We start from the raw sequence: 27,492 nt of genomic DNA on the forward strand, positions 1-27,492 counted from the left end.
AGCAAAAAATGTTTTACTTTTATGTGCAAATTTATAGGCAACGTCTTTTCACGCCGTTAAAAGACATCGCCACAACCGGAAAGAGGCGTAGAATCTATTATCACTGAGTGCGCAGTGAATCGAGTCGTCTCTGCGTCCGCTAACCGAAAACAACTTCATCCGTTTTTTATTGCCAGTGAAAATCTATTGTATAGCTCTTTCTGAGCATGTTTGTGGGTGCACTTACAGCAGAGAAAATTAGATAAATTATTTTCCCTGTGCATGATTGAAACACGTGCCGTTTAATCTGAAAAGGGCTCCGTGATCGCCATTTTCAGTGAATGGCGCAGTTGCCTAGCATCTGGGATCTGCGCGCAAAGGACACTGTAGGCGCAAATCACTTCACTTGCGGGAGAGATGGCGACACCTGTATTTGCCTTCTTTTTCCTTTTCTATCTTATTGTCCCTTTAAGCCTAAGGGCCACGCCCTCTAAATAAACATGCCTTCAACACTTACGCAGCACCAGTTTTCATTGCAGGTAAATGCTTTGCAATTTGATCTCCGTAACTTATCCATACACGAAGACTTCCAATTCTTTCCTAAATATTCAATTAATGCGCACCACAACGGGTCGGCGCCATTGCATAAGCCCAAGCTTGGGCAGCAGTCGTCAGGTGCAGCAGTGGCGCGTGGAAGCGGAGGCTTCCATGCGCTCCAGCCACGGCTCGCACTGCGCCTGTCGGAACCCGTCCACGGCCGTCATGTTCCCCAGGGCGAGCTGCACCGACATCCGGCTGGTCGCAGTGTACCGTGGCCAGGGGCCCCCCGCCAACAGTTCAGGAACTCTGCGCACAGCACAATCCTTGAAGGGGGACAAATAACAACTCTACTCCATTTTCGTACTTAGTATAAATGCTATGAGGACGTTTCCTCCTGCAAAATGGCCCATAAATGACCCATAGACTATAAGATACTAATATACTCTAGTGCCTTTCTATAAATATTTTATTCGGCCTATACATAGTCTATTAAGTGTGTAAAGGCACAAGTCTGCTAAATACGTAGGCCAAAAATCTATACATTGTCTATACATTGTTGTAGGATTTGTCTATAGAAAGTCTACATGCAGCGTTATCAAAAGTGTATGGACAGTCCGGAGACTGTCCAAAGAAGTTTATAGATGACCGATTTATTGCTGAGTAAGCGAATTTGAATGTGGGAGAATTTCCGCGGCACTCGAATCACACTAGTGTGGGGGGAGATCAAAAGTGAAAGTAAACAGTGGTGCAGTCTATCCTCAAGGAACTCCTCGTAAAAGTCTTTTTAGATCCAATTTATATTTTAAAAATGATGGCCGGTGGCGATAACTGTATTTCGATTTTCTTAACTTTTAAAGCTGATCAAAACTTTTTTTCCAAATGAAGAACCCTCTATTTCATTAGTACTCGGTAATCAGTTTGTATAACAAGGCAAACTTAAATTTTTCCTGAGCGTCTCTTCAAGTGCATCAATCAAGTTACCATACAGCTAATACATGTGTAAGCCTACAGTTACTGAAACAACACAAAACAAAACCAGGCCTGCCTTCGTTTGAGAGACTTGCAGGAAAGGCGTGCATAAATTCGAGAAATTACAAGAGAAACTGCAGGTATTAACCAAAACTCAACACGTATGGTAAAATTTTATTTCCACCAAATGAAAATGCTTATGCGCAGCATTTTCAATAAGCAGACAAGATGGGTACAAGTCCGAAACGAAAAGCTTGAAACAGAGTAGAGTTTTAAAAATCAGTAGTGCCTTTATTCTGAGGTATGGGTCGTGCAATTGGCTCCTGACCGATGTCCTTAAAGGTGATTGTGCGCCATGAGCAGATAATGTGCTGCTGCGCTCTTTCTAAACACGTAAGAACAAGCACTTGCTACCCAAAAGGCAGAACAGTTCAGATACATCAGAACAGCTCAGAGCATCTCAAAATCAGGAAAACATGGATCGTTTTACTGTACTTGCCACACAGCGTATGCTGACATTAAAAGCGCATCTACGCATTTTGTAATCTATGTGAAGCTCATCAGCTTACAATATTATGCACGCAGAACACTTGGGACCCACACTTCGGTCGCCATTTGCATCAGCAACACTGCACCTTGCACCCAGTAGTATGTAACCAAAGCGTAAACTGCTCCAAGTACTCCAAACGCTGAGAGTAGGCAAAACGTGAACAGTTCGATGCATCAGGTTTGTGCACAAAGGCGTTTCTGTGCAACAGAACCCTGTTGTACAAAGTTACACTTAGCAACAGCAGGCAGCACTCCCAATGCACCGATTTTCATCAACTTAAAGGTTTAATGCAGTATATTGTTATATGAAATACATCATTTACTGTCTACAAGAAATGATCAGCTTACAAAATACCTTTCTGGTTTTTCTTTCAGTGTGTACATGCCGGAATACAACAGTCAACAAAACCAAGGAGCGATATTTGAAAAGAAAGCAGAAGAAAAAACAACCACATGCCGCCTGTTTAGCTAAAAGCCTACGGCGCTGCTGGGTCGTTCGTCCCCCCCCCCCTCCCCCCTCTTTTTCTCCGATAGCGGTCGTCTCCGTGGGAGGTAGAAGGAGTTTAGTGAGAGGCGCGACTCCCCCCGTTAATCTTTTCCGCTCTGGCGGCGACTCTGCTGGCTCCTCACCCTCTCGTCTCCTGCTGACCAGCTGTGCACGAGTGGTTATTACCGCCTCGGCCGCTGCCCAGGGCCGTGCGAAATGGGGAGTGGGACCACGAACAGCCTTGTCGGAGTCGCAGGGGGCCGACGACCTCATCCCGCTGAGGTTTTTTTTTTTTTTTTACTATCAGGGGAGACGGCAGAGCCGATGCGTGGGCGCCTCCTTGACACCTCGATGGGTTCCACAGGCATTATTTAGCATACCGTAGACTAGACGTACTACCGGAGTCGTATACCGGTTTACCGGACCCCTCTTGCACATGCGCAGTGGAATTGTTGGGGAGAGGGACAGATTTCTCTTTTACACACCACAACCACGCTTCAGCCGCCGTCCGTAGGTAATCGACGAGTACCTTCGTCGGGAGGACTATATACCGAACCGCTTTTCGCGCTCACCATCGCCGTCAGTCTCGCGCTTTGCGTCGCCACGTCGCAGCTACGCAGCCGCGGTACGAGGAAGGTCTCCAAGCCCCCATAGGGGAATCTTAAGACAACAGCCTCTGGAGGTGAGGTTGCTCACGAGCGAAACGCCGAAGATCCTCCATTGGCCACGTCCTATGAAAACACTTCACCCGCTACGCCGCATGGAAAAGCTACACCCACTGCACCGACGCCGCACAAAATGACAATCCGACCACGACGCGCACTACCTTCAAAACGACACCGCCACCCAGAAAAGCTTCGACGACACGCCCCACCCACATTTCGCATACGCGACGAAGCCGTGACCCGACGCCGAGGGCGACGTGCGATGCAAGAGCCAGGACATCCGACTTAAGCCGGGAATACATGCGACGTTTTTTTCGACGATGTTCGCGCGGCAGAAAACGTCGCGGCGGCGCGACGCCCGGCCAGAGATACATGGAGCGAATAACCGGCAGACCGCCGCCGCGTATTTCTCAGCGCGAAAGCAATCTGATCAACAAGTGGCAAATACCATTGAGCGAGGAGCTCTTTTGAGAGCCGCGACTCTGGCTCCTCTGTTAGAATAATGAAATTGAGAAGGGTAGCGGATCGGGCTAGTTGGTGCAGATTTGACATTTTCAGAAGCGCTAAAACACCGAGGACGCAGAGGGAACAGACAGGGACGAGCGCTACTTCCAACTGTTTATTTCGTAAAACTGCAAGGGCTTTAAACAGTTCTCGAACGCTTTTATGACACGGCAGTAAACTACACCTGCGAGAATACACAGTATAGCTACCGAGACTAAAAGAACCAAGGAGATAAGTGCACGATTACGTTGATACCCTGAGGAAGGCAAGTTCTTTTTTTGACAATGAAATGGACGGTGAGCTTACACAAGTGCTACCTAGTGATGCTATGTTCTGTGCTTCTATAATCTCTCAGGTTAGTTGATCACGACTACGTCCGATGATGTGGCACTGATTTAACAATGGAGCACAATTGCGGCACTTACTGCAGTGAATGGCTAGGTTGCTTCCGAAGGAATTTTTAACATTGTTGTTGTGCTGGCGTAGCCGATCATTGAGACAACAGCCCGTTTGCCCAACATACTTTTTGCCACAAGATAGAGGGATGCAGTACACAACACAGTCTACACAGTCCACGTACGCTGTTTGGTGTTTGATACCACATAATTGTTTGACAGAAGAGTAGGGTTTCGTCAGCTTGCAAAGCTTGTTCAGCTTGTTAGGGGCCGTGAAAACAACTCTAACATCTGCTTTCTGCGCTACCTTTTTTAGGTTGTGTGAAACAGTGTGCACGTAAGGGAGCACAGCAACCTTTTTTCTCTCACTAGACTTATTTGCGATTTCGTCGCGACCGTTCAGGTTCCTAAGGACGCGTTCTGCTACCGAGATCTGAAGTGGAACCGGGTAACCAGCGGCGGATAACCGGTTCACTTGTTTATGAAAACTACGGGGCATGCAGTGGTGGCAAGATTTCGTCAATGCATTCCTGAAACAAAGTGCAATCACTCCTCGCTTAACCAGCTTAGAGTGGGCGGAGCGGAAAGCTAAGAGGGGTTTATTGCCGCGAGGTTCGTAGCTCCAGCAAACGTGGTTGTCGGTGAGTGAGAAGTTTATATCGAGGAAGCGGATTTCCCCGCCAGATGGTAGTTCATGGGTTAGTTTTAGTGGGCTGAGATTATTCTGGAAGGCTACTAAAGTCTGGCTAGCTTCGTGTTGAAGGGATTTCTGGTCACAGTCAATAAAAACTAAAAAATCATCCACAAATCTAAACACCTTAAAAACCTTTGACCCCTCCAGGTACCGCTGGAGGGCTCTGTCATGGTAGCTTAAAAACAGATCGCTGAGCACCGGTGCTATACAGGAGCATATACATACACCTTCCTTTTGTAGGAAGGGTTGGTTGTTCCAGGAAATAAAAGTATTTTTCAGGTAAAACTGCAAAAGTTCAAGAAAGCCACTACATGGAACCCCGGCATCATTTTGGAAGGGGACAACACCGAAGTGGTCGATGCTGTCTTGAACATATTCTAGTAAAGAAGCATGTGGCAGTGAGTAGTATAAGTCTTTAACATCGATTGAAAAGGCCTGAAGGCTCTTGTCGGGATGGGATGAAACAAAGTCTAATACTTCTTCTGAGTTCTTAACCACAAAGAGGTCGTCAATGCTTAGCAGATTTAGCTTTTCTTGAAGAAACAAGGCCACACACTTCTGCCACGCCCCATTCTCTGAAATAATCACCCTTAAGGGCACGTCAATCTTATGCGTTTTAGCACTGAAAAAAACATCGAGGTGGTTCCGTGGACAATTCTGAATGCCCCTGGTTAGTTTATCTAGGCTGAGCCTGGTGCACAATTTTTTCGCTTCGGTTTTCCGCCTAGAGAGCGAGATCTCACCGTGGGAATTGAAGGTGGCGGAGATAGCCTCCAGCGCTTTCGCGTTGAAACTGTCGTGGGAGACGACAGCAAAGCCGCCTTCCTTATCTGCCGGTATAACACACATGGACTGTTCCAACAAAAAATTTGCAACGCGTTTCAGGGGAAGTTTGGATGGATTCGGTCTGCTGTGGTTGAGGACGTCAATGCCGTCCAAGGTGCAACGGCTGGCCTCGTCGGAGTCTGGAGCTAACTTGGAAACCCGACGTACCATGGACGTACCATGGACGAAACGAAGAAGTCAGGTCATGAGCTTCTGTCCATGGTACGTCGGGTTTCCAAGTTAGCTCCAGACTCCGACGAGGCCAGCCGTTGCACCTTGGACGGCATTGACGTCCTCAACCACAGCAGACCGAATCCATCCAAACTTCCCCTGAAACGCGTTGCAAATTTTTTGTTGGAACAGTCCATGTGTGTTATACCGGCAGATAAGGAAGGCGGCTTTGCTGTCTTCTCCCACGACAGTTTCAACGCGAAAGCGCTGGAGGCTATCTCCGCCACCTTCAATTCCCACGGTGAGATCTCGCTCTCTAGGCGGAAAACCGAAGCGAAAAAATTGTGCACCAGGCTCAGCCTAGATAAACTAACCAGGGGCATTCAGAATTGTCCACGGAACCACCTCGATGTTTTTTTCAGTGCTAAAAGGCATAAGATTGACGTGCCCTTAAGGGTGATTATTTAAGAGAATGGGGCGTGGCAGAAGTGTGTGGCCTTGTTTCTTCAAGTAAAGCTAAATCTGCTAAGCATTGACGACCTCTTTGTGGTTAAGAACTCAGAAGAAGTATTAGACTTTGTTTCATCCCATCCCGACAAGAGCCTTCAGGCCTTTTCAATCGATGTTAAAGACTTATACTACTCACTGCCACATGCTTCTTTACTAGAATATGTTCAAGACAGCATCGACCACTTCGGTGTTGTCCCCTTCCAAAATGATGCCGGGGTTCCATGTAGTGGCTTTCTTGAACTTTTGCAGTTTTACCTGAAAAATACTTTTATTTCCTGGAACAACCAACCCTTCCTACAAAAGGAAGGTGTATGTATAGGCTCCTGTATAGCACCGGTGCTCAGCGATCTGTTTTTAAGCTACCATGACAGAGCCCTCCAGCGGTACCTGGAGGGGTCAAAGGTTTTTAAGGTGTTTAGATTTGTGGATGATTTTTTAGTTTTTATTGACTGTGACCAGAAATCCCTTCAACACGAAGCTAGCCAGACTTTAGTAGCCTTCCAGAATAATCTCAGCCCACTAAAACTAACCCATGAACTACCATCTGGCGGGGAAATCCGCTTCCTCGATATAAACTTCTCACTCACCGACAACCACGTTTGCTGGAGCTACGAACCTCGCGGCAATAAACCCCTCTTAGCTTTGCGCTCCGCCCACTCTAAGCTGGTTAAGCGAGGAGTGATTGCACTTTGTTTCAGGAATGCATTGACGAAATCTTGCCACCACTGCATGCCCCGTAGTTTTCATAAACAAGTGAACCGGTTATCCGCCGCTGGTTACCCGGTTCCACTTCAGATCTCGGTAGCAGAACGCGTCCTTAGGAACCTGAACGGTCGCGACGAAATCGCAAATAAGTCTAGTGAGAGAAAAAAGGTTGCTGTGCTCCCTTACGTGCACACTGTTTCACACAACCTAAAAAAGGTAGCGCAGAAAGCAGATGTTAGAGTTGTTTTCACGGCCCCTAACAAGCTAAACAAGCTTTGCAAGCTGACGAAACCCTACTCTTCTGTCAAACAATTATGTGGTATCAAACACCAAAAAGCGTACGTGGACTGTGTAGACTGTGTTGTGTACTGCATCCCTCTATCTTGTGGCAAAAAGTATGTTGGGCAAACGGGCTGTTGTCTCAATGACCGGCTACGCCAGCACAACAACAATGTTAAAAATTCCTTCGGAAGCAACCGAGCCATTCACTGCAGTAAGTGCCGCAATTGTGCTCCATTGTTAAATCAGTGCCACATCATCGGACGTAGTCGTGATCAACTAACCCGAGAGATTATAGAAGCACAGAACATAGCATCACTGGGTAGCACTTGTGTAAGCTCACCGTCCATTTCATTGTCAAAAAAAGAACTTGCCTTCCTCAGGGTATCAACGTAATCGTGCACTTATCTCCTTGGTTCTTTTAGTCTCGGTAGCTATACTGTGTATTCTCGCACGTGTAGTTTACTGCCGTGGCATAAAAGCGTTCGAGAACTGTTTAAAGCACTTGCGGTTTTACGAAATAAACAGTTGGAAGTAGCGCTCGTCCCTGTCTGTTCCCTCTGCGTCCTCGGTGTTTTAGCGCTTCTGAAAATGTCAAATAATGAAATTGTTCATTTATACACCACTGTATTGATTGCAGCGCGCGTGCACAGGTATCTACAAGGTTTTGCGTGCTCGAATGTATGCGGTCGCGTAGCTTTCGATGCCCGCTCAGCTGTGGCTACCATCGGCTGCGGTTTTCTTCGTCACCTTCGCATCAGGGAGGAAAGGCCGGCATTTCGATCTAAGATTCGGTCGCGTTCTCCAAAAAAAAAGACATTTCATGTCTGGTGAAGCGTTTATTTTCAAGATAACATTTCCGTGCAATAAACACAGCAGTGCTCGTCGGCCATGGCGGCCATGTTTGAGGCGGCGGCGGCGGCGGAGGCAGCCAAACCAGAAGAGCGGGCTTTCTGCGCTACTATTGGCTTGCTCCGGCTGCCGCTTCCGGTCTCACCGGACACCGCGCGTCGTTATCTGGCGGGGCCAGATCGGCGGCGGCGGGCGTTTTTTTCGAGGCTGCAGGAGTCAAATGCGTGCCGTAGGGCGACAATCGTCGACAAAAACACTCCATGTATCCCGGAAGTGACTATCGACGGTCCGAAAGTTACCGCTCTAGTCGACACAGGAGCCGATTACTCGGTGATGAATGGAACATTCGCTGCGCAGCTGAAGAAAGTCATGACCGCTAAGGACGGCCCACAAATTCACACCGCAGCGGGCCACCTCATTACACCATCAGGACGATGCACAGCGCGAGTGACTGTCAAAGGACGTACCTATCCTCCTACCTTTATTGTGCTACGGCAATGTTCACGCGATGTGGTTTTGGGCATGGATTTCCTTACTGAGCATCAGGCGATCATCGACCAGCGGTGCAAGCTGATCACGCTTTCAACGAACGAGGTCATCTCTTCTATGACAGCTCTGGAAAATCACGTTGTCCTGAGTGTCCTGGAGGAAGAAGTCAGCGTCGCACCCCGTTCATGCGCTATCGTGACCGTAGGCGCCACGAAAGCCATTAACGCTGAAGGGGAACATGCAGTTGCTTCTAGACCGAGGAATGAGAATCGCAAGAGGCATCGCACATTTCCGCAATGGCCAGGCCGAAGTACTGCTCACTAAATTTAGCAAAGAATACCGGCACATTAACAGCAGAACGACGATTGCTTTCTTCGACGAAATAGCCGACGTACGAGACTCCTTCGCCCTTTCCGACCCATCCGCAGAAGATTCGCCTGACCAAAAGAACTCGCCCACATTCGAGACCAACCAAGCCCTGCCGCGGTACAGACAAGACCAGATCCACAACCTGCTTCGAAGCTACAGCTAGTGCTTTTCGTCGTCATCGAAGGTCCGACAAACGCCAGTTGCCAAACATCGCTTTATAACCGGCCAGCACGCCCGACCTCTCCGTCAAAGCCCCTACCCTGTGTCGCCGCGAGAACGACAAGCCACCCGGGACCAAGTGTAAGAAATGCTCCGCGACGACGTCATCAATCCTTCAAACAGCAAATGGGCGGCACCGGTTGTGCTAGTGAGACAGAAGACGGCGCACTTCTATTTTGCGTTTATTACCGCCCCTTGAACAACATAACAAAGAAGGACGTCTACCCCCTCCCCCGCACCGACGACACACCGGACTGGCTCTGCAACGCCAAGTATTTCTCATCGATGAACCTCAAGAGCGGCTACTGGCAAATTGAGGTCGATGAAAGAGATCGCGAGACGACGGCAATCATCACTCCGGATGGGCTGGCTCTTTGAGTTCAAGGTTATGCCCTTTGGTCTCTGTTCCGCACCAGCAACGTTTCAGCGAGTAATGGATACAGTGCTGGCAGACCTGAAGTGGCAAACTTTTCTGGTATATTAAGATGGCGTTGTTGTCTTCGCCTCGAACTTTGAAGAGCACCTCAAAAGACTTCGAACAGTACTAGACACCAACAAGTCGTCCGGCCTAATCTTGAAAGCAGAGAAGTGCCTCTTTTCCTATGAAGAGCTGGTGTTTCTAGGCCACATCGTTAGCATGGAAGGAGTATTCCCAGACTCGCAGAAAGCGGCTGCTATTGAACAGTTTGCACCCCCGACAGGTAAGAAAACAGAGCGCAGAATCCTCGGATTGTGTGCACACTAGCGACTATTTTAAAAAACTTTTCGCGCATCGCAGAGCCCCTGACACCACTGATGAAGGCAGACGCGTAATTTAAACGGGAAGCGCTGCTAGCAGAAGCCTTCAAAGAACTTCAGCGTCGTTTACAGTCCCCACCGATCCTCGCTCATTTTGATGAAAACGACGATACTGAGGTTAGTACCGACGCAAGTAGCGTGAGCCTAGGCGTCGTTCTCATTCAAAAAAGCGACGGGCTGGAGAACGTCATCGCATACGCTAGTCGTTCTCTTTCCAAAGCCGAGGCTTACTATTCCACAACTCAAAAGGAGTGCCTTACCATCATCTGGCTACGTCGAAATTCTGCCTCTACCTGTACGGACGACAGTTCAAGGTATGGCCAGCGATCACCGTGTGCTGTGCTGGCTTGACAATTTGAAGGACCCCTCCGGCCGCCTCGCTCGATGGAGTCTGCGCCTCCAGGAGTTTGAAGTCACCGTTGTTTACAAGTCCGGACGCAAGCACTCTGACGCCGATTGCCTCTTACGAGCCCCCGAAGATGCACCGGCACCGTACAACGGTCAGGACGTCTTCCTGGGACCCATCAGCCCCAGCTGTTTTTCACAGCAAGACCCAGAACTAAAACACCTCATCGAGTACTTGGAAGCCAAGGTTTCTTCACCCCCCCCCCCCCTTGCATTCAAGCGAGGACTGTCTCTCTTCTGTGTACAGAATGATGTCATCGTGAAGAACTTTGCCGTGAACAAAACAGCCTACCTCCTTGTACCTGCTTGTCTCCGCGAAGAAGTTCTACACGCTTCACATGACAAGCCGACAGCTGGACATCTAGGGTTTTCTCGCACCCTCCTCCACATTCAAGACAAGTATTACTGGCCCCGACTCTCTGCCGATGTCTCACATTATGTTAAATCCTGCCGAGACTGTCAGCGGCGAAAGACCCCTCCAACTTGACCAGCAGGATTTTTGAAGCCCTTTGAACCTCCCTCAAGGCGCTTTCAGCAGATCGGCATAAACTTGCTTTTTCCTTTCCTAAAGTCAGCGTCTGGAAATAACTGGACCATCGCAGCGACCGACTACCTGACCCGCTACGCCGAGGCAAAAGCCCTACCGAACGGAACAGCAGCAGAAGTCACCAAATTTTTCGTGGAGTGCATTCTCCTGCGACACGGCGGCCCCGATGTGGTCATCACAGACCGAAGAATAGCATTCACAGCAGAACTGACGCAAGCTACCCTGCATTACAGCCAACACAGCCACCGGAGAACAACTGCATGCCATCCGCAGAACAACGGACTGACCGAGCGCCTGAACAAAACCATCGCCGATATACTCGCCATGTATGTCGATGGCGAACACAAGGCCTGAGGCGTTATCCTCCCTTACGTCATTTTCGTCTATACAACACCACAGTGCAGGAGACCACCCAGATGACGCCTTTTAGGCTCGTCTATGGCAGAGAGGCCACGACCACGCTAGATGCCATGCTGCCCAACGTTACCGAAGAAGAGAACGTCGACGTCGCCGCCTACCTTAAACGCTCAGAAGCCCGAAGACTTGCCCGATTAAAGACCAAAGACCAGCAGTGGACCGACGCCAGATGCTATAACCTACGAAGACGCAACGCGGAATACAAGCCAGGAGACCAAGTCTGGGTTTGGACGTCCATTCGCCGTCGTGGATTGAGTTAAAAACTTTTGAGCCGCGGTTTCGGCCCGTACAAGGTTCTTCGTCGCCTTGGTGAACTGGATTATGAAGTCATCCCTGACGCAATGACTGGCTCCGAGCGACGCCGCGTACGACGAGAAGTTGTCCATATCGCCCGTCTAAAGCCATATTATGCGCGCTAAAGGACGCTGTGTTTCTACGCCCTTTGTTTATTTCCGCACGATCTGCTTTATTTGTTGCTAGTTGCCTTATTTGTTTTAATGAATCGGGTCGATGCTTCTTTAAGATGGGAGTAATGCCACGAGCCTTTTCAGTATCTGTTTGTTCATTCTTCAAAGCTGCCGGCACGCCACTTTATCGCTTTGTTTTCGATGCAAGACGCGACTAGATTTATCTGGATTGATCGAAGCCAGGCAGAGCTGATTCTACGTTGTTCCAGAATGTTCTAGTAACTTTGCACGCTTTATTTCGAAAGCTCGCTATCAGCTTTAAACTGAGCACGGCCGACAGAGGCGGACATTCTGTTCGACGACCGCCGAGAAAGTTGTTTCTACGCCGCCGCCGAGTGATTCAGTCCAGCGTGGGTGCAAGTCAGCCCAAATAAAGAGTTTTGTTTTGACGCCATATTCGCTGTCGTTCTATTTCCTAGATTGAAGTTACCACTCTGTGACCGTATTTTTCATTAACTATTATCCCCAGCTGTTTCCAATCCTGGCTTTTGAATACCTGCTTTAACCAGTTGGGGAATAGCATTGGCGAGATCGTGTCTCCTTGCCTGACGCCCTTCCTGATTGGAATTTTATTGCTGACTTTGTCGAAGACTGTGGTAGCTGCGCAGTTTCTGTCGATATCTTCCAGAATTTTAAAATAAGGCTCTTCTACACCCTGATTCCACAATGCTTATATGGCTGCTGAGGTTTCGACTGGGTCGAATGCTTTGTCATAATCTATGAAGGCTATATATCTTAGTCTGACCCCGCGCGCATTATAATGCACATTTTTTTCTTTACGGAATTCCAAATAAACGCCTCCCTTCTAGAGCCGAGGAACCATTGGAAGTCAGAGAGCACTCACTGTGCTTCCCCGTAGCCACCTTTTCAACAAGCGTGACATCATAGACGTGCTCTGAGCAGCCTCCCATTGAGTTGGTAGATTTGTCTGAACCAGATTTCTGCTCCTTAAAGAAGATAGTTTTGTACAACTCAGGACGGCAATCCCTACAAATTATTCAGTGATCCACTACGAAGCTTCTCAGCCCCAATGCAAACTTTCTAGGTTTTGCGCCATGAATAGCCGAGAATAAACAACCGGCTTCTGCTGTCAAAAATCAAAACAAGTTCACACATTGCAGAAATCGGGTTGTTTACTAGATTTCCTTAAGATACGGGCTCATTTAAATTGGCCAAACATGTCGATGTTTCAATGAGCGTGCCAGCGAGCACTGCCGAAATCTGCGATATAATGAACGAAGCTTCCTAGTGGATCACTGCAAAACTTGCAAGAATTGCTGTCCTGATTTGGACAAAACTACCTTCTTGAAGAGTGGAAAGGACAGATTCGAGAGAGAGGTGGGGAAAGCCTATTATAGCTTGAAAGAAGGGAGCAGATGCGTCAGCAAGCCATCCATTACGCTTAGCGACGAGCAGTTCACTTTTATAGAAGGATTTCTCTAGGTTTATTGTTTTGTCGTGCACTCCCTTCGATTCTTTCTGACGAAGTGCCGTTGTTTGCGCGGATTCCTGTTCGCATTTTATGCCTTTGACGCAGACTTTGTTCCGAGCCTCTTTTGTCTCTGCCCCTTTAAGGTAGGTTGCAAAACAGTTACAGGACTGCACTTCAGTCTACTTAAGAGCGGAAATGCGATAGCCTTTCCTTGCCTTGTCTTTCTCCCTCCATTTTTTTTTTCATTTTCTCTATCTTCATCTTGGTTTTATTTGTATTTGTTTTTGCTATTCTGAATTTTTGTTCTTTTTTATATCTATTTTTATTTCTGTTTTTATCATTTTCTTATTTCTGGTTTTCATTCCATTAGATATATGTTGCTTACGAGCTGTTGCTTAATCAACTTTTACATTTTCTTTTTATTTACCATACAACTTATGATTGACAGACCGTGCGGATAACTTTCGTCCACAGACTTCCGTCCACAAACTTCCGATTGTGGTGGCCAGATTGACATGATTTTTTTAGATTATTCCAAAGCCTTTCATAGAGTCCCTCATCATAAACTAGTAACAAAAATGAAAATAATAGGCATTCCGGATAAAATAATCAATTGGGTCGCGTCATATTTGTCAAAACGAAAGCAGTTTGCCGAAATCGATGGAGCCACCTCTCGATTCTTAGAGGTTTATTCAGGTGTACCTCAGGGATCGGTTCTGGGTCCAGTACTCTTCAATATTTATATAAACGACCTCACAGAATCTCTCGAACCCTCTGTGTCCGTAAAGTTGTTTGCGGATGATTGTATTATAATTAATACTGTCAAATCTGTGTCTGGCCAGCTTACTTTGAACGCAAATTTACAATTATTAGCTAAATGGTGTAACAAATGGCAAATGATTATTAATTTTGACAAAACAGTTTCTCTCTGCATCAGTAAAAAGACTACGCCACTTAATTTCACATACAACATAAATAACAATGCCATCAGAGATGTACAAGAATATAAGTATCTAGGTGTCACAATAACGTCACGGCTCAAATGGAGGAAACACATCGATAATATGTGTTCCTCCGCCCGCAAAAAGTTAGGACTTCTTAAGTTTCGGATGGGTGGTTGCCCTAGTGCCCTAAGACTGAAGGCATATAAATCCATTGTAAGGCCAACTCTTGAATATGCCTGTATTGTGTGGGATCCCTACACTGCAGATGACACCCAAAAACTAGAAAAAATACAACGTCTTGCGGCTCGCTTTATTTTCAAACGTTACCGGCGCCTAGACTCTCCTTCCGCCATGCTGAAACTTGCAGACTTAGAACCACTTGCAGATAGAAGAAAGAAAGCCCGTCTCAATTTCCTTCATTCATTATACTTTTCTCGACTTGGTATTCGTCCCGAAAATCACATCGCTAGTGAGTCTAGACGAGCCTCGCGCCACAAGCATACCCTTAGCCTGGAACCTATTTTTGCACGCACAAATACGTACAAGTTTTCTTTTTTTCAAGAACAGTTTCTGAATGGAATGCCCTACCGCAGAACTCTCCGCTGCTTTCTAATCATTCTTGATATCTTCACTGCTGCATTCGTAGCGGCACTGTAACTGCATTTTTATGTATTTTTGAAATGTCTATTTTGTGGCATCTATATTGTTCGATACTTGCTTTGTTTTTCCCCTTTATGTATTTCCCTCTCCTGCTAGGATATACAGCATGTCCGCAGTATTCAATAAATAAATAAAAATAAACACCTTCCATCCGCGGCGCTCATGAGCCAAGAAAGACGCCATGATACCTAGGGTATACATACGGTAGAGAGAGAGTAGGCAAATGTTTTCTTGACACTCAAAAAAATGAACAAGTTTGGGAAAGCCTCAGGAGGCTTGCCAACGTTGCGACAAGAGGACTTGTCATCATCGTCCTCTTCTCGAAATGTTTGCAAGCAACCTGAGGCTTTCCCCTCCCTTGTTCCCTTTTTTAGGGTATGCATATTCATGAACATCCCACTTCACCTGCTAAACTATTGCTTACTGCGCTCTGCTGACTGGAAAATACAGCGGTATGTCCTTAGAGCGAAAAGTAGTCTTTGCTTTAATTAATATTTAAATGCTAGCTCCTCCCCTGAGCACCTGTCCTTCAGCACCGCAATTGATCTTTCAAGAAAATTTAGAGCTACAGAAGAATAAAATTGCAATGATATTTTATCATAGTTAGAATGAAGCGAATTTAAAATAGGCCCTTGCAATACGCATGACCACACTTAATTTCAAATTTAGCAAGGGATTTTCATTCATCATCATTTATTTTTCCTTGAAGGCAATAATGGGGCATTACAAAAGGGGGAAGGGGACCAATGATGATAACGGGTCACAAAGGTAGAGCACAAATACAAATGACAAGCACAAATAAGTGCAGTAAATGCATTGAAATTAACAAGACAATAAATAGCTAAATAAAGAGAGAGAGAGACACACACAAACTGAAAGGCAGGGAGGTTAGCTAGGCAGCTCCCGGTATGCTGCCCTACATGTGGGAGGAGAACGGAGGGAGGGATAGAAAGGGGAGAGAACAAAGGGTGATGATCACTTTTCCACATGTCCGTTGGCCATTACTTGGCAGCTTCGCCGTTGGCCATTACAAAGGGCACACACTGATAGCTAACAACGTTGCACTCAGTCCTGAGTCCTTCAAGAACTTGAAAAGTGCCTTCAAAGCTCTCCTCTGCAATGAATGCTTATGCAAGGATCCAGAACATTGGCTTCAGTAAGGGGCCGAGGATCTAAACGGCGGAGTGTTGCAGCCAGGAGTGCACACTCACGCTGAAACTGAGGGCAGTTACAAAGAAGGTGTTCTATAGTTTCGTCGCACCCAAATATCTCAAATGCAGGAGAGTCTGTCATTGCGATTAAGTGGGTAGGCATTTGTGAACGCCACTCTCAGCCACAGGCGACACAACAGCGTAGCATCGCAGCGGGAGAGGCCGGACGGAGGACTGAGTCGGAGTAAGGGGTCTAGGCGGTGCAGACGGCATGTGGAGATGCCGGGAGAAGACCATGACGCTAAAAGCTCTCTTCGGTCAAGCATTCACAGGTGTCTTGATGCGTCGGCTCTTGTCAACGGTGTCTGGACAATGTTGACACTGCCGTGAGCCGCTCGAGCTGCAGCGTCAGCTGCGTCGTTTCCGACAATGCCAGAGTGTCCCGGTATCCACTGGAAGACGATGCCATGACCCTCTTCCTGTGCCTGGTGTTGGAGATGTCTTAATTCAGTTACGAGTTGATCGTGATCGCCATGGCGTAAAGCACTATTAAGACACTGTAGGGCTGTTTTTGAGTCGCAGAACACAGCCCATTTCTGGGGTGTTTGTGCACCGATGTACTGAACAGCCACACGAAGAGCGGCCAATTCTGAACCGGTGGAGGTTGCCCGATGCGAAGTTTGCTGGATAGTACTGGTCTGTCTCGCAGGAATGACTACGGTGCAGGTTGTACTTGTACCTGAGACCGAACCATCTGTATACACATGAGTGCGGTCACTATATGTGGCGTGGAGTAGGTAGAGTGTCAAATGTTTAATGACCGGTGTCGATAAGTTTGATTTTTTTGTTATGCGCGGAATTGTAAGGCGCACGCATGGCTCCCGCAAACACCACAGCGCTGAGGAAGGCCGTGCTGCCGGGGAGAACTGTGATGGGATGGACGACTGGTGGGCTGCTAGAACCTTTGAAAACGCTGCGTGGGGTCTTTGATCCGCCACTGACACAAGGTGGTTCTGGGGAATCCTTGTTAGATGCCGTATGTGGAACCGCAGGGTGTCAAGGGTTATGTACGTCGAGAGTGGGTAGTCCTGGGTGATTGCAATGGTAGCAACTATTGATGCGCTTCGAGGGAGACCCTGGCATGTGCGAAGTGCCTGACCTTGTATAGTTTGGTGGGCACGCGAATTCGTCTTGCATGTGTTTAAAAGCACTGGTGCACGATACCGCAAAAATCCCAAAAAGAGTGCTCTTTAGAGTTGCAGCATTGATAGAATCGACAAGCTCCATGATTTGCCGTCAAGAAATCTGAGCAGGGGTGTGATAGAGATTAGATTTTTCTTTACAATGCTGCAATGTGGGCTCCATGATAAATTCCGATCTATAACAATTCCCAAAAAAACGATGAGATGCACGATAGGCAATGACGTGGCCGTCAATAGTTAGCGGATAACTAGTCATACTTTTGCGCGTAAGTGCCACTATAGCGCACTTCTCGGCTGACACGCTCTGACCTTGCTCACGGAGATACGAGGAAGTGATGGTTGCTGCCCTCTGAAGTCTTGCTCGCGCACCTGGAGATGCGTCACAGAGGAGGCCCAGATGCAGATGTCATCGGCATACATAGAGATATGGACGGTATTAGGTAGGTAGTCGTTGAGTCTTATGAGTGTTAGATTAAACAAAGTAGGACTGAGCACTTCGCCCGGGGGCACGCCCCGGTAGGTATAATGCACGGGTGTGGAGCCATCTTCACACATAATAAAAAATGTCCTTTTGGTCAGATAGCTTTGGATCTACCTATACATCCGTCCACCGACTCCAACAGCCTCTTGCGCATCAAGGATGGCCTCATGTGTCCCGTTATCGTATGCACGTTTGATATCAAGAAAAAGTGCCGCGCACATGCGCTTCTGGCGTTTCTGTTGCTGTACTATGGACACAAGATCAATGACGTTGTCTATAGAGGAGCTACCCCGTCGGAAACCCGCCATGGCATTAGGATGCACGTTATTGTGCTCAAGGTATCACTCAAGACGCGCCAAAAGCATTCTTTCCGTGACTTCTCCCACACAACTGGCCAAAGCCTGTATGATGACAGGTCGAGCGGGGATTCCTCTGGTTATAGTAATGGTATCAAGCGACTGGATTTCCACTGGGAAGAACAACTCCGTCCTGCCACGAGTAGTTGTAAAGGCTTATTAGCTCTCTACGCGCGCCGCGGCCCAGGTGCACAGCGCAGCATAAGTAATGCCGTCTGGACGTGGTGCAGACGAAAGCTTACTATCTGCAAGGGCAGCATTAAGTTACGAGTGAATACAACATCCATCGCTGAGTGCCGTGATGCAGGAGGAAGACACTGGGAAGCCGAGATACTCACTGCACTCGCGATTGTACTGCAGAGGTCAGTTGCAACTTCAATCTGGTGGCGGTTTTGATGTAGAGCCAATGCATAGAAAGGCTGTGGAAGCGTTGTGGAAGCGTCTTTGCTGTGGAAGCGCTAGAAGCCCCCGCACTCTCCGCCAAATGAGGGACATGGGCTTTCGAGTATCCGGAGATTAACAGAAGGACTTCCAGCGCTGTTCCGCCAGCGTGAACATGTCCATTCGCCTCTTGATTTTCCTCTGCAAACGACGCGCCTCTCTGACGTCCGTTACGCATTTGGTCCGTCTGTAACGTCTTTCTGCACGCCGACGAATTACACGTAGGTGGTCTAATTCGACATCAAATTCGGTGCGCATTCCAGTTGACGTGAGTAAGCCTCTAGCAGCCTTCCTTTCTGTTGCTATAATTTCCTCCAAACTTTAAGTGCACGCCTCTTCCATTCTAGTTTTAAATGGCGTCCAATCAATGTGCGCGTGTTTAGCTGGGCCGGACGCCTCAAGACCTGGAATCTTGATGTTGGTGGGCGTGTGGTCACTCCCGTGGGTCTCCACATCACAAAACCACTGGACACGCCGCCGCAGAGACCACGAAACCAGCGTCAGGTCAAGGCAACAGCTGTATGAATTGCCTCGCAGGTATGTCGGGCTGCCGTCTTTCATTACCTAAAGCTCATTTTCTGAAGCAAATAAGGCCAGATTCTTCCTTCTGGCGTTGACTACAGGACTTGCCCACAGTTGGTGGAGGGCGTTCAATCTCCGCTAATAATCCAAGCTGCCCGGGTTGCCTCCATTATTGTCTTCAACCTCTCGCAGTCCAATGGAGAGAAGGGGGAGACATACACCGCAATCAGTGTGAACTCTATGGATCCTTTTTGACTATGAAACACCCGTACTGATTGCATCGTGGGGTTGAACTGGGCAGGAAACGTACGTTTTATCGGTGCGGATGTAGACCAGAACTTTGCTGCGCTCCCCGCAAGTAGGAGCAAAAAAGGGCTCGTACCCGGAAAGCCTGATTGCTTGGGATAAGTTAGGTACGCAGATGACTAATATCGAGAAGTGGTTGTTGAAAACATATTGCCGAAAACTTGCGATTCGTGACTTTAGGCCTCTTGCGTTCCACTGGAAGACCGCAGCGCCCCTGACTTCCTCACGAAACGTGGGAAGCTGGCCAGCCATTCTGTTTTAAACATCTTTTAGTGCTGAAACCTGACAGTTTAGCACCAGTAAGGCAGCTTTGGGCGGTTGACGATTGCAGGGCCTGTATAAGAGGGCGAATGGCGTTGACCACCGTCCTAAAGATCACTAGGGCTTTGCGATCTTGCTCTGGGAGCCCTTCTCTAACGACAGGTGAGCTCGGCGATGGGAGCTTGCGCTGATGAGGCTCAGCAGGACGTAACGGCGGAAGCGCTGGCCAAGCATCAGCACACGAAGAGGTCTGATTATCCTTGGCGATGTATCGCGGACTGGACACACTTGTACGTAGAGGAGGGTGATAAGGAGGTGCCGTGGGTGCGTCGATGTGGTTGCTTTTTGCAATAGACTTTCTTGAGTTCTTCTTGCGGCGAGAACGCCTTTTCCGAAAACTCGCGGCAGCTTCACGGTGCGCAGAATTGTCCTAAACCATTTGCTTTAGAACGGCACGCTTGCTTTTTATGCGCGGACAATTCTTAGATGAGGCGTCATGAGGCCCGTTGCAGTTGGCACTCTTAAGCCCTTGCGCATTACAGGACTCAGCGCTGTGAGCTCCGGCCCAACGAGAGCACACCCTCGTCTTGTCGCAGATCCCGCTCGCATGACCCAGTTTCAAACATTTGTGGCATTTCAGGGGTTTTAGAATAAATGGCCGCAAGGTATGACGGAAATGGCCCACCTTCACGTGTGATGGAAGAGTGCCCCTTGGAACAAAATCTTCACACAACGGGAATTGTCCAGACGTGATACCCGTACAATTACGCTGCCTTCATTTTCCGTCCTCTCGAGTATGGGCAAATCACCTCGCGTGATAGCCTTGTCGACATCATAGATTACGCCGGAAGAGGACTCCTTCCCGCCGAGCGGGATATCAGCAAGTACTGATAAACCGCCGAGCTGAGTTATGGCTTGCAGTGGTTCCAGCGCAGCCGCATGGTGGATATCAACGGCTACAATGTTCTGCGCATTCACTCGAACGTCTTTGATTTCGTTAGGCACGAGGGCCTCGAGTTCTACAGAGACGACTTGCTTGTTAAGCAGCCTCATGTTGTCGGTTGGCTGCAGAGGAAGGACGAGGATGGTGTGTGCCGGTGTGTTGCCACTTGCTTTTACAGTGGACTAACTGGATGACGATCCGGCTCTTAGAAGTCTTTTCTTGGTATTCCGGCGGAGCTAAGTCTCAAAGCCGTCCTCACTTCTGGCCTCGCTGAGGTACTCGATGGTGTCATCGCGGTCGGGGTCACTCGGACGGCTCTACCGCTTCCTCGAGGAGCTTGAGGAGGGTCGCCAGGCCACTCGGATGCCCAGGAGGGTTGAGATCCATCGCCGTGTGACGGGGGACGGCATCCCGCAGTATACACCCAAAAACACAGATAAAAGCTGGGTACTGACTGAAAGCGTTCCACGAAGATGTACTTCGTCGTACATCTATCATAAATAAAAGTATTTCTACAGAATTAAGGAGAGAAATACGCAATCAAAAAGTTTTTAAATTTTACTGAGTTGGTTTCATTGACTCTACCGTCAGGGAGTACATTCTACTCGGATATAACAGTTCGCAAAAAGGAATTATTGAAAGCGTTAGTGGTACCATGAATACGCTGAACACTATTGTAATTAAACAAACGTTGGAGGATCCGGAGTTCCCGGGTTCCAACCCGACCGCGGCGGCTGCGTTTTTATGGAGGCAAAACGCTAAGGCGCCCGTGTGCTGTGCGATGTCAGTGCACGTTAAAGATCCCCAGGTGGTCGAAATTACTCAGGAGCCCTCCACTACGGCACCTCTCTCTTCCTTTCTTCTTTCACTCCCTCCTTTATCCCTTCCCTTACGGCGCGGTTCAGGTGTCCAACGATATATGAGACAGATACTGCGGCATTTCCTTTCCCCAAAAAACCAATTATTATTATTATTATTATTATTATTATTATTATTATTATTATTATTATTATTATTATTATTATTATTATTATTATTATTATTATTATTATTATTATTATTATTATTATTATTATTATTATTATTATTATTATTATTATTATTATTATCTGAAGGGGGGCCGAATAAAGCTCTCACGTATGCCGAAAATTATTATAAAGTTTGTAGAATACGCAGTCTTGTTATCTTACTCCGTGATGATCTTACGTCGTGATGATGCCGAAAATATCACCTTTTCGGTAAAGGATAACTGAAGTCGCCTAAAAACATTTTCACAGCTGGTCGGCTGTACAGAGCATATTATTCATGCTATCCCAAAAAATGTAAACTGTCATGAAAAGATGTTTGTAAATTTATAGATTTCACTGAAAAACCATTCGAGAATTGAGTTGTCCTCGAAAAATACAGGTCACAGTCGGCCAAATGTTTATACAAATGTGCTAGAGCATTTGTGGCCTTTATTAGACCACATGTTCCTGCTTGCCTACCTACGATTATACCCGTGGAATGCCCGCTTCCAGCTATTAAAAATTGCGGTAAGAACAACCATTACCGATTTGAGGCTGCCAGTTTAATACTCACACTGCAGACACAGGGCGACGTAGACAGTAACCATCCATCTCACTTGACCTGCACCAGCCAGCGCTGTGTTCGCAAAGAACTTGGTGGAAGGCGGAACAGTCTGGCACTTTCTGGCTGCTGTTGGTGCATTGATGAGCACAACCGATCATACTTTGTTGATGTCATGGCCGGCACACGCCACAGCATGTCGTGCTCTCAGCTCAGCGCTTGCTGAGCTCGACTTCATAAAAGTGAAAGTATATTTGAAACTATTTCCTACCAAGCTTGCAGATCTTCAAGCTTGAACTATCTAGCCCAAGCAAGAGATTTACTTGAGCATATTTCCTCTACATTGGGCCCTTTCATTCATCCAAGTTTCTGCACCGTTCCCGCTATTTTGTGTCTTAACCTGACCGCCGTCTCAACCTGTCCGTCTCGAGTGGTATGGTATTGGTTGAGAAAAAAACTGGTGTCATTGGAAATACAGTCTGTCTTCGGTGTTTCTGAGCCATCTTCAGGACACGTTAGACGCGTATGCAAAATGGCGCTGGACGTGTCCTTTGTGTTCTACTTTTGTCCTCGTCCGTCGCGCCGTTTTCTTTACATAATTCACGTAGAGAGTGCAATAAGTCAGAAAAGGCAATTGGACATATTCTGCTGGAATGTCGCGGTATCGGTCCCGATTTCAATGCCGACAAAGACAGCATCTCTGAGGCGCTGGGGTTCAGGGATAACGAAGACAGTGTGACACATGTCGGAAGCCAACAGTCACCGAAACCAAGGAGGATAGGAATTATTTCTTTTTTAATTTATGTGGACCAATACTTCGAAAACAAGCGTTATTATTTTATGCGCTAAGGATAATTGATGAGAAAGAAAAAACAACTACATGCCACCGGTGGGATCCGAACGCATGACCCCCGAATTTCGTGTCCAGTGCTTTACCATCTGAGCTACGGTGACGGCTGTTTAATATTCTGGTTTCGGGGGTATTTATGCACAGTATAATCTAGACTTAGGAGTGCTCAGTAGCGCCACCCTCGTTCGTAGTGACGGACGTAGTACATCCTGTATTACTGTGAGTGCCACGTAGGAACGTGGTCGAATGGTGAGGGCGGAAGCTGTGTGAGAACCCTGTTATGCTGCTATCAAGGCTGCCAGATTCGAGACCCTCGTTAAGCTATTAAGACTACAAGGAAAGGGAAAAGTGGTTCTCATTATGACATACATGACGGAAGCCAACAGTCACCGAAGCCGAGCAGCATGGGGGACGGTTTTTCTTTTTTTAATTTGTGGTGTTCATATCTTCGAAATTGGTATTTTATAGGTTAAGGATAGTTAATAAGAAAACAGAATAAAAGACAACCACATGCCGGTGGGATCCGAACCCATAACCTTCAAATTATCGAATGAAATATATGTTCACGGTAAAGGTCAGCAAAATTTTGGAAAACTTGTGTAATACAAGTGGGGAAAAACCCTTCGAAAGGGAGTTTTAGGAGCCAAAATAAGCATAACCTGAAATAAATTATGTGCTGTACTTAGAATAAGAATTAATTACATAAAATTGATAAAGGTAAGGAAACATCCAAATATTCAAAAAACAAATCTAAGCCTGGTGGCATCCGCTACCGTTCGTCCATCCAGTCAGCCGCAGCGTTCATCCACCGAATATGCTACCGGATCAGCCTTTTCTATCAAGTCCCGTGCACAAAATTGTTATTTCCACCAGTAAGCTGGGAAAATGTTGCCAGTCTGCTCTTAATCACCGGCTTCTTATGCCCTCTTTTAGCCAAGGCGCACAGAGTAAAACCGATGGAGGGCAAACTCGGAGAGAACGCATTCTGAAAAACACTCTAGATGTAAAAACAATATATATAACGGCTGCACTTCGTGCTGATAGCGCCCAACAATAACACGTTCTTAATATGAACAATTCAACATACATTACCTCTCGGCGCGCTTGATTCGCTTTAGCTTTTTCACCTTCTTTTCTGTACGAAGATTAAGCAAGCTTGAATCACAGTTTTTTGCCAGTTTTCAGGCGCGCAGTGGGCATCCGTAACAATTCCTTCCCTCTTTCGTATCCATGCCACGCCACCCCCAAACGCCATCGTGGTCGAAGGAGAGATAAAATTGAGGGGAGAAATTTTAATTACACAGGGTTGCGTTATACGTAAATAAAGAACTTGCACCCATGCTGAAAATATGTTATCATAGCGCGTCATGTAAAATTCAACTCTCTTCCAGTTTGGCATCAGTCGTTCTCTCGCGATAAGCTGGAATACACTTACCACCCGGTGGCAACAATCAACTTACCCTTTTTCGGCGAACGTTGAGAGCATTTTCAAGACTGCCTCGCTGAGCTGCACGTCTCTCTCCGCAAAGTCAGTCCTGTCGACAAGCGGGCGCCCGAAGAAGTAGGAAAGCTCCATGCTGTGGCCGGCGCCAATCCAGGAGGGCAGATTCCTGGGCGACTGGTGCCCAAACACATACGAGTACACGTCGCCGTTTTTCGCGGAGTGGTGCTTAGCCACAAAATGCATGGGGCACACGAACAGCCTGTCGGAGAGGTAGTCCACGTACTTGTTCCTCAGCGACTCCTTGCTGACGGCTTCTCTCGCATAATTGTCCAGCAAGTCAAGTGTCTCTTCTTTCGTCCAGGACTGAAGGACCTCGCGCAGTGAAGCCTCGAGTGTGGCTTCCGGAACCGCCTCGAGACGTTCGGCCTGCAATGCGGGTCTAAGCCTCATCTCGAACGCTGTCGAGCCCTCGTTCGCAGTGACTCCCACGAGGACATCGACGCTGGCCGCGAACCCTTTCGACACGGCCGCGACCGGCATTCGGGGCAGGTATTCTGTGTGGAAGGTCGGCAGGAAAGGAAACACCTTGGGAGCGGCGGCCTTCGCCGCTGCGCGAACCAACTCTCCCGAGGATTTGGCGCGAAGGCAGGAAAGCACGAGAGACGGCCGCTTAGCGAGCGTCGTCTCGGAGTCCGAGCATCCCACCAGGGCCGCGACCGCGTCTCCTTTGGCCACGCTGTGTTGAACGGACTCGAAGAAGTCCTGCGCGCCCATGTTTCCACTCATCATGACTGCTCTCCTGAAGAGGCCCTGTCCAAGCGGAGACAGCAGGTGGCTGTGCACGCTCATGCCTCCCGCACTGTGCCCGAAGACAGTGATCATCGCAGGGTTTCCACCGAAGGCGGGAGCGTTCCTGCGCAGCCATAGAAGGGCCAGCCGCTGGTCCATCAGGCCCATGTTTCCGGGAGCCTCGGGTGTGTCCGCATTAAGGAAACCGAGTATGCCAAGACGGTAGTTAAAGGACGCGATCACGAATCCCAATCTAGCAGCCAGGGTGGCTGCCGTGTAGTTGTCGAAAGCAGAGGAACCGCTCGTGAAACCGCCCCCGTGGATCCACACGAGCATAGGAGCCATGTCATCCGCCCACCGGGCCACGGGTGTCCAGACATTGATGTGAAGGCAGTCCTCGCTGAGCATGATACTTCCGACCGTATCTGACCATCGGCGCATCGTTTGCGGACAGGCCGTCCGAAGGTTTCGCGCGTCGAGGATGCCTTCCCAGGGGGCAGCCGGAACGGGGGGAAGAAAGCGCAGCTCACCGACAGGAGGCCTGGCGTACGGTATTCCCCGGTACTCTTCGACTCTTCGACAGCGCCACCGAGAACGTTCACTCGATGCCCGCGAACAACGCCTAGGCTGGTGCGCCTCTCGGTGCCGCCCGTGCCGCTCCAGATCAGGGTCAGCGATGCGGCTACGATTACCAGCCGACGACTCATGGTCATGCCTTCCTGCGCACAACCAGGACACCGAACTTATCACCTTCGGGGACCTTGCTCACGGTCGACGAAATGCACACAATACATTGCCCCTGAAAGAGTGAGCAAGACGACAGGTATTGTGATTCTAATGCTTTGCATATAACTTCATGAAAAGCCCTACTAGATGGGTCACAACTGCTCAGCTCAAGTTGCAACCTTACTGAACACCTCACGGAGGGCACTAAATGAAGCAATTTTTAAAAGACTTCAGAAATAACGCCATGCTAATAGCAGCGTACTGTGATCACCTACTTGTCTCCTTTCCAGAAAGAACAGGGACGAAATGCTTTCTTTCATTTTAGATTATTTTCCAATACCACTGAGGATATTATTGATTTATACCACAACTTTTAGATATCGAATCATTACCTGCAATGAGCGGTTTGTTCCCGCCCGGATAACGACCCAAATAAGGAGCGGATTGCTTGGGGAAGTTTGCTGCAAAATAGCTAATATAAACAAGAAAAATTAAAGCCGCTCTGCGAAAGATATGCCAGCTTTGAACGAAAAATATGCTAAGATTTCTTCTCAACTTAAGTGGCTTAGTAGCTGCTGGTAAGCATCGCTGCTATGCTGAAAAACTTTCGATCTATATGCCATCAACCCCCTGGAAATGTTCGAGTCTAATTACCGTAGCTAATTTTTTATAATGTTATTTATTGCCTCAGGTTATAAGGGGAGTTGGGAAATTAGAAAGAGTGAATGGGTGTCAAATTGGTCGCGAGGGTACTCTTTTTTTTTATGAGAGAGACCTCCACCACACGACTGCATTATTGGTGGGGGGGAGGGGGACACAATAACTTCTGTTCGTTTGGCCGAAAGCGGCACAGGATAACAAAAATACAATGACACAACTAATTATGGATGAGAAAAAGCTTGCACTGAAGGAGGACAACTGCGTTCCAGGAATGCAATGACACTAGTGAAATGAAAGACAGGAGCAAGAGAACTGCGCGCCACGTCACACATCAGATAAGAATGCGCGGAATTGATCTTCCGTGCAGCACTCAGTGACGCCAGCTAGCAGTCTGTTCCACTTATTGATCGTCCGTGGCAAGAACGAGGTTTTGTAAATATCTGTCCTACACTTAATCTCTCGAATCTTCCATTGATGGTCAAGTCGTCTAGAAAAAAAGTGAGGTTTAAGCACGTGCCGGTCGTTGTCAATGTTCAGCTTTCCAAAATAGATGCGATGCATGACTTGCAACATCGAATGTTTCCTACGGTTAGCCAGAGATCTCCAACGAAGGTGGTTTGGTTTGGTTTCGTTTATGGGGGTTTAACGTCCCAAAGCAACTCAGGCTATGAGGGCCGCCGTAGTGAAAGGCTCCGTAAATTTCGATCACCTGGGGTTCTTTAACGTGCACTGACATCGCACAGTACACGGGCCTCTAGAATTTCGCCTCCATTAAAATTCGACCGCCGCGGCCGGAATCGAACCCGCGTCTTTCGGGCCAGCAGCCGAACGCCATAGCCACTGAGCAAACGTGGCAGCTTCCCAAACAAGGTGTTTTTTAAAAGACGTGACACTAGTTGAGAAGCTATAATTATTAGACA

At 47.9% G+C, this 27,492-nt stretch overlaps 1 pseudogene; it reads right to left on the reverse strand.

The window, feature by feature from the left end:
• Window positions 1-646: 646 nt before the first annotated feature.
• On the reverse strand, window positions 647-25,899 carry LOC144103249 (acetylcholinesterase-like; annotated as a pseudogene).
• Window positions 25,900-27,492: the final 1,593 nt, after the last annotated feature.

The sequence above is a fragment of the Amblyomma americanum genome, chromosome 9 (genome assembly GCF_052857255.1).
Source record: "Amblyomma americanum isolate KBUSLIRL-KWMA chromosome 9, ASM5285725v1, whole genome shotgun sequence".
NCBI lineage: Eukaryota > Metazoa > Arthropoda > Arachnida > Ixodida > Ixodidae > Amblyomma > Amblyomma americanum.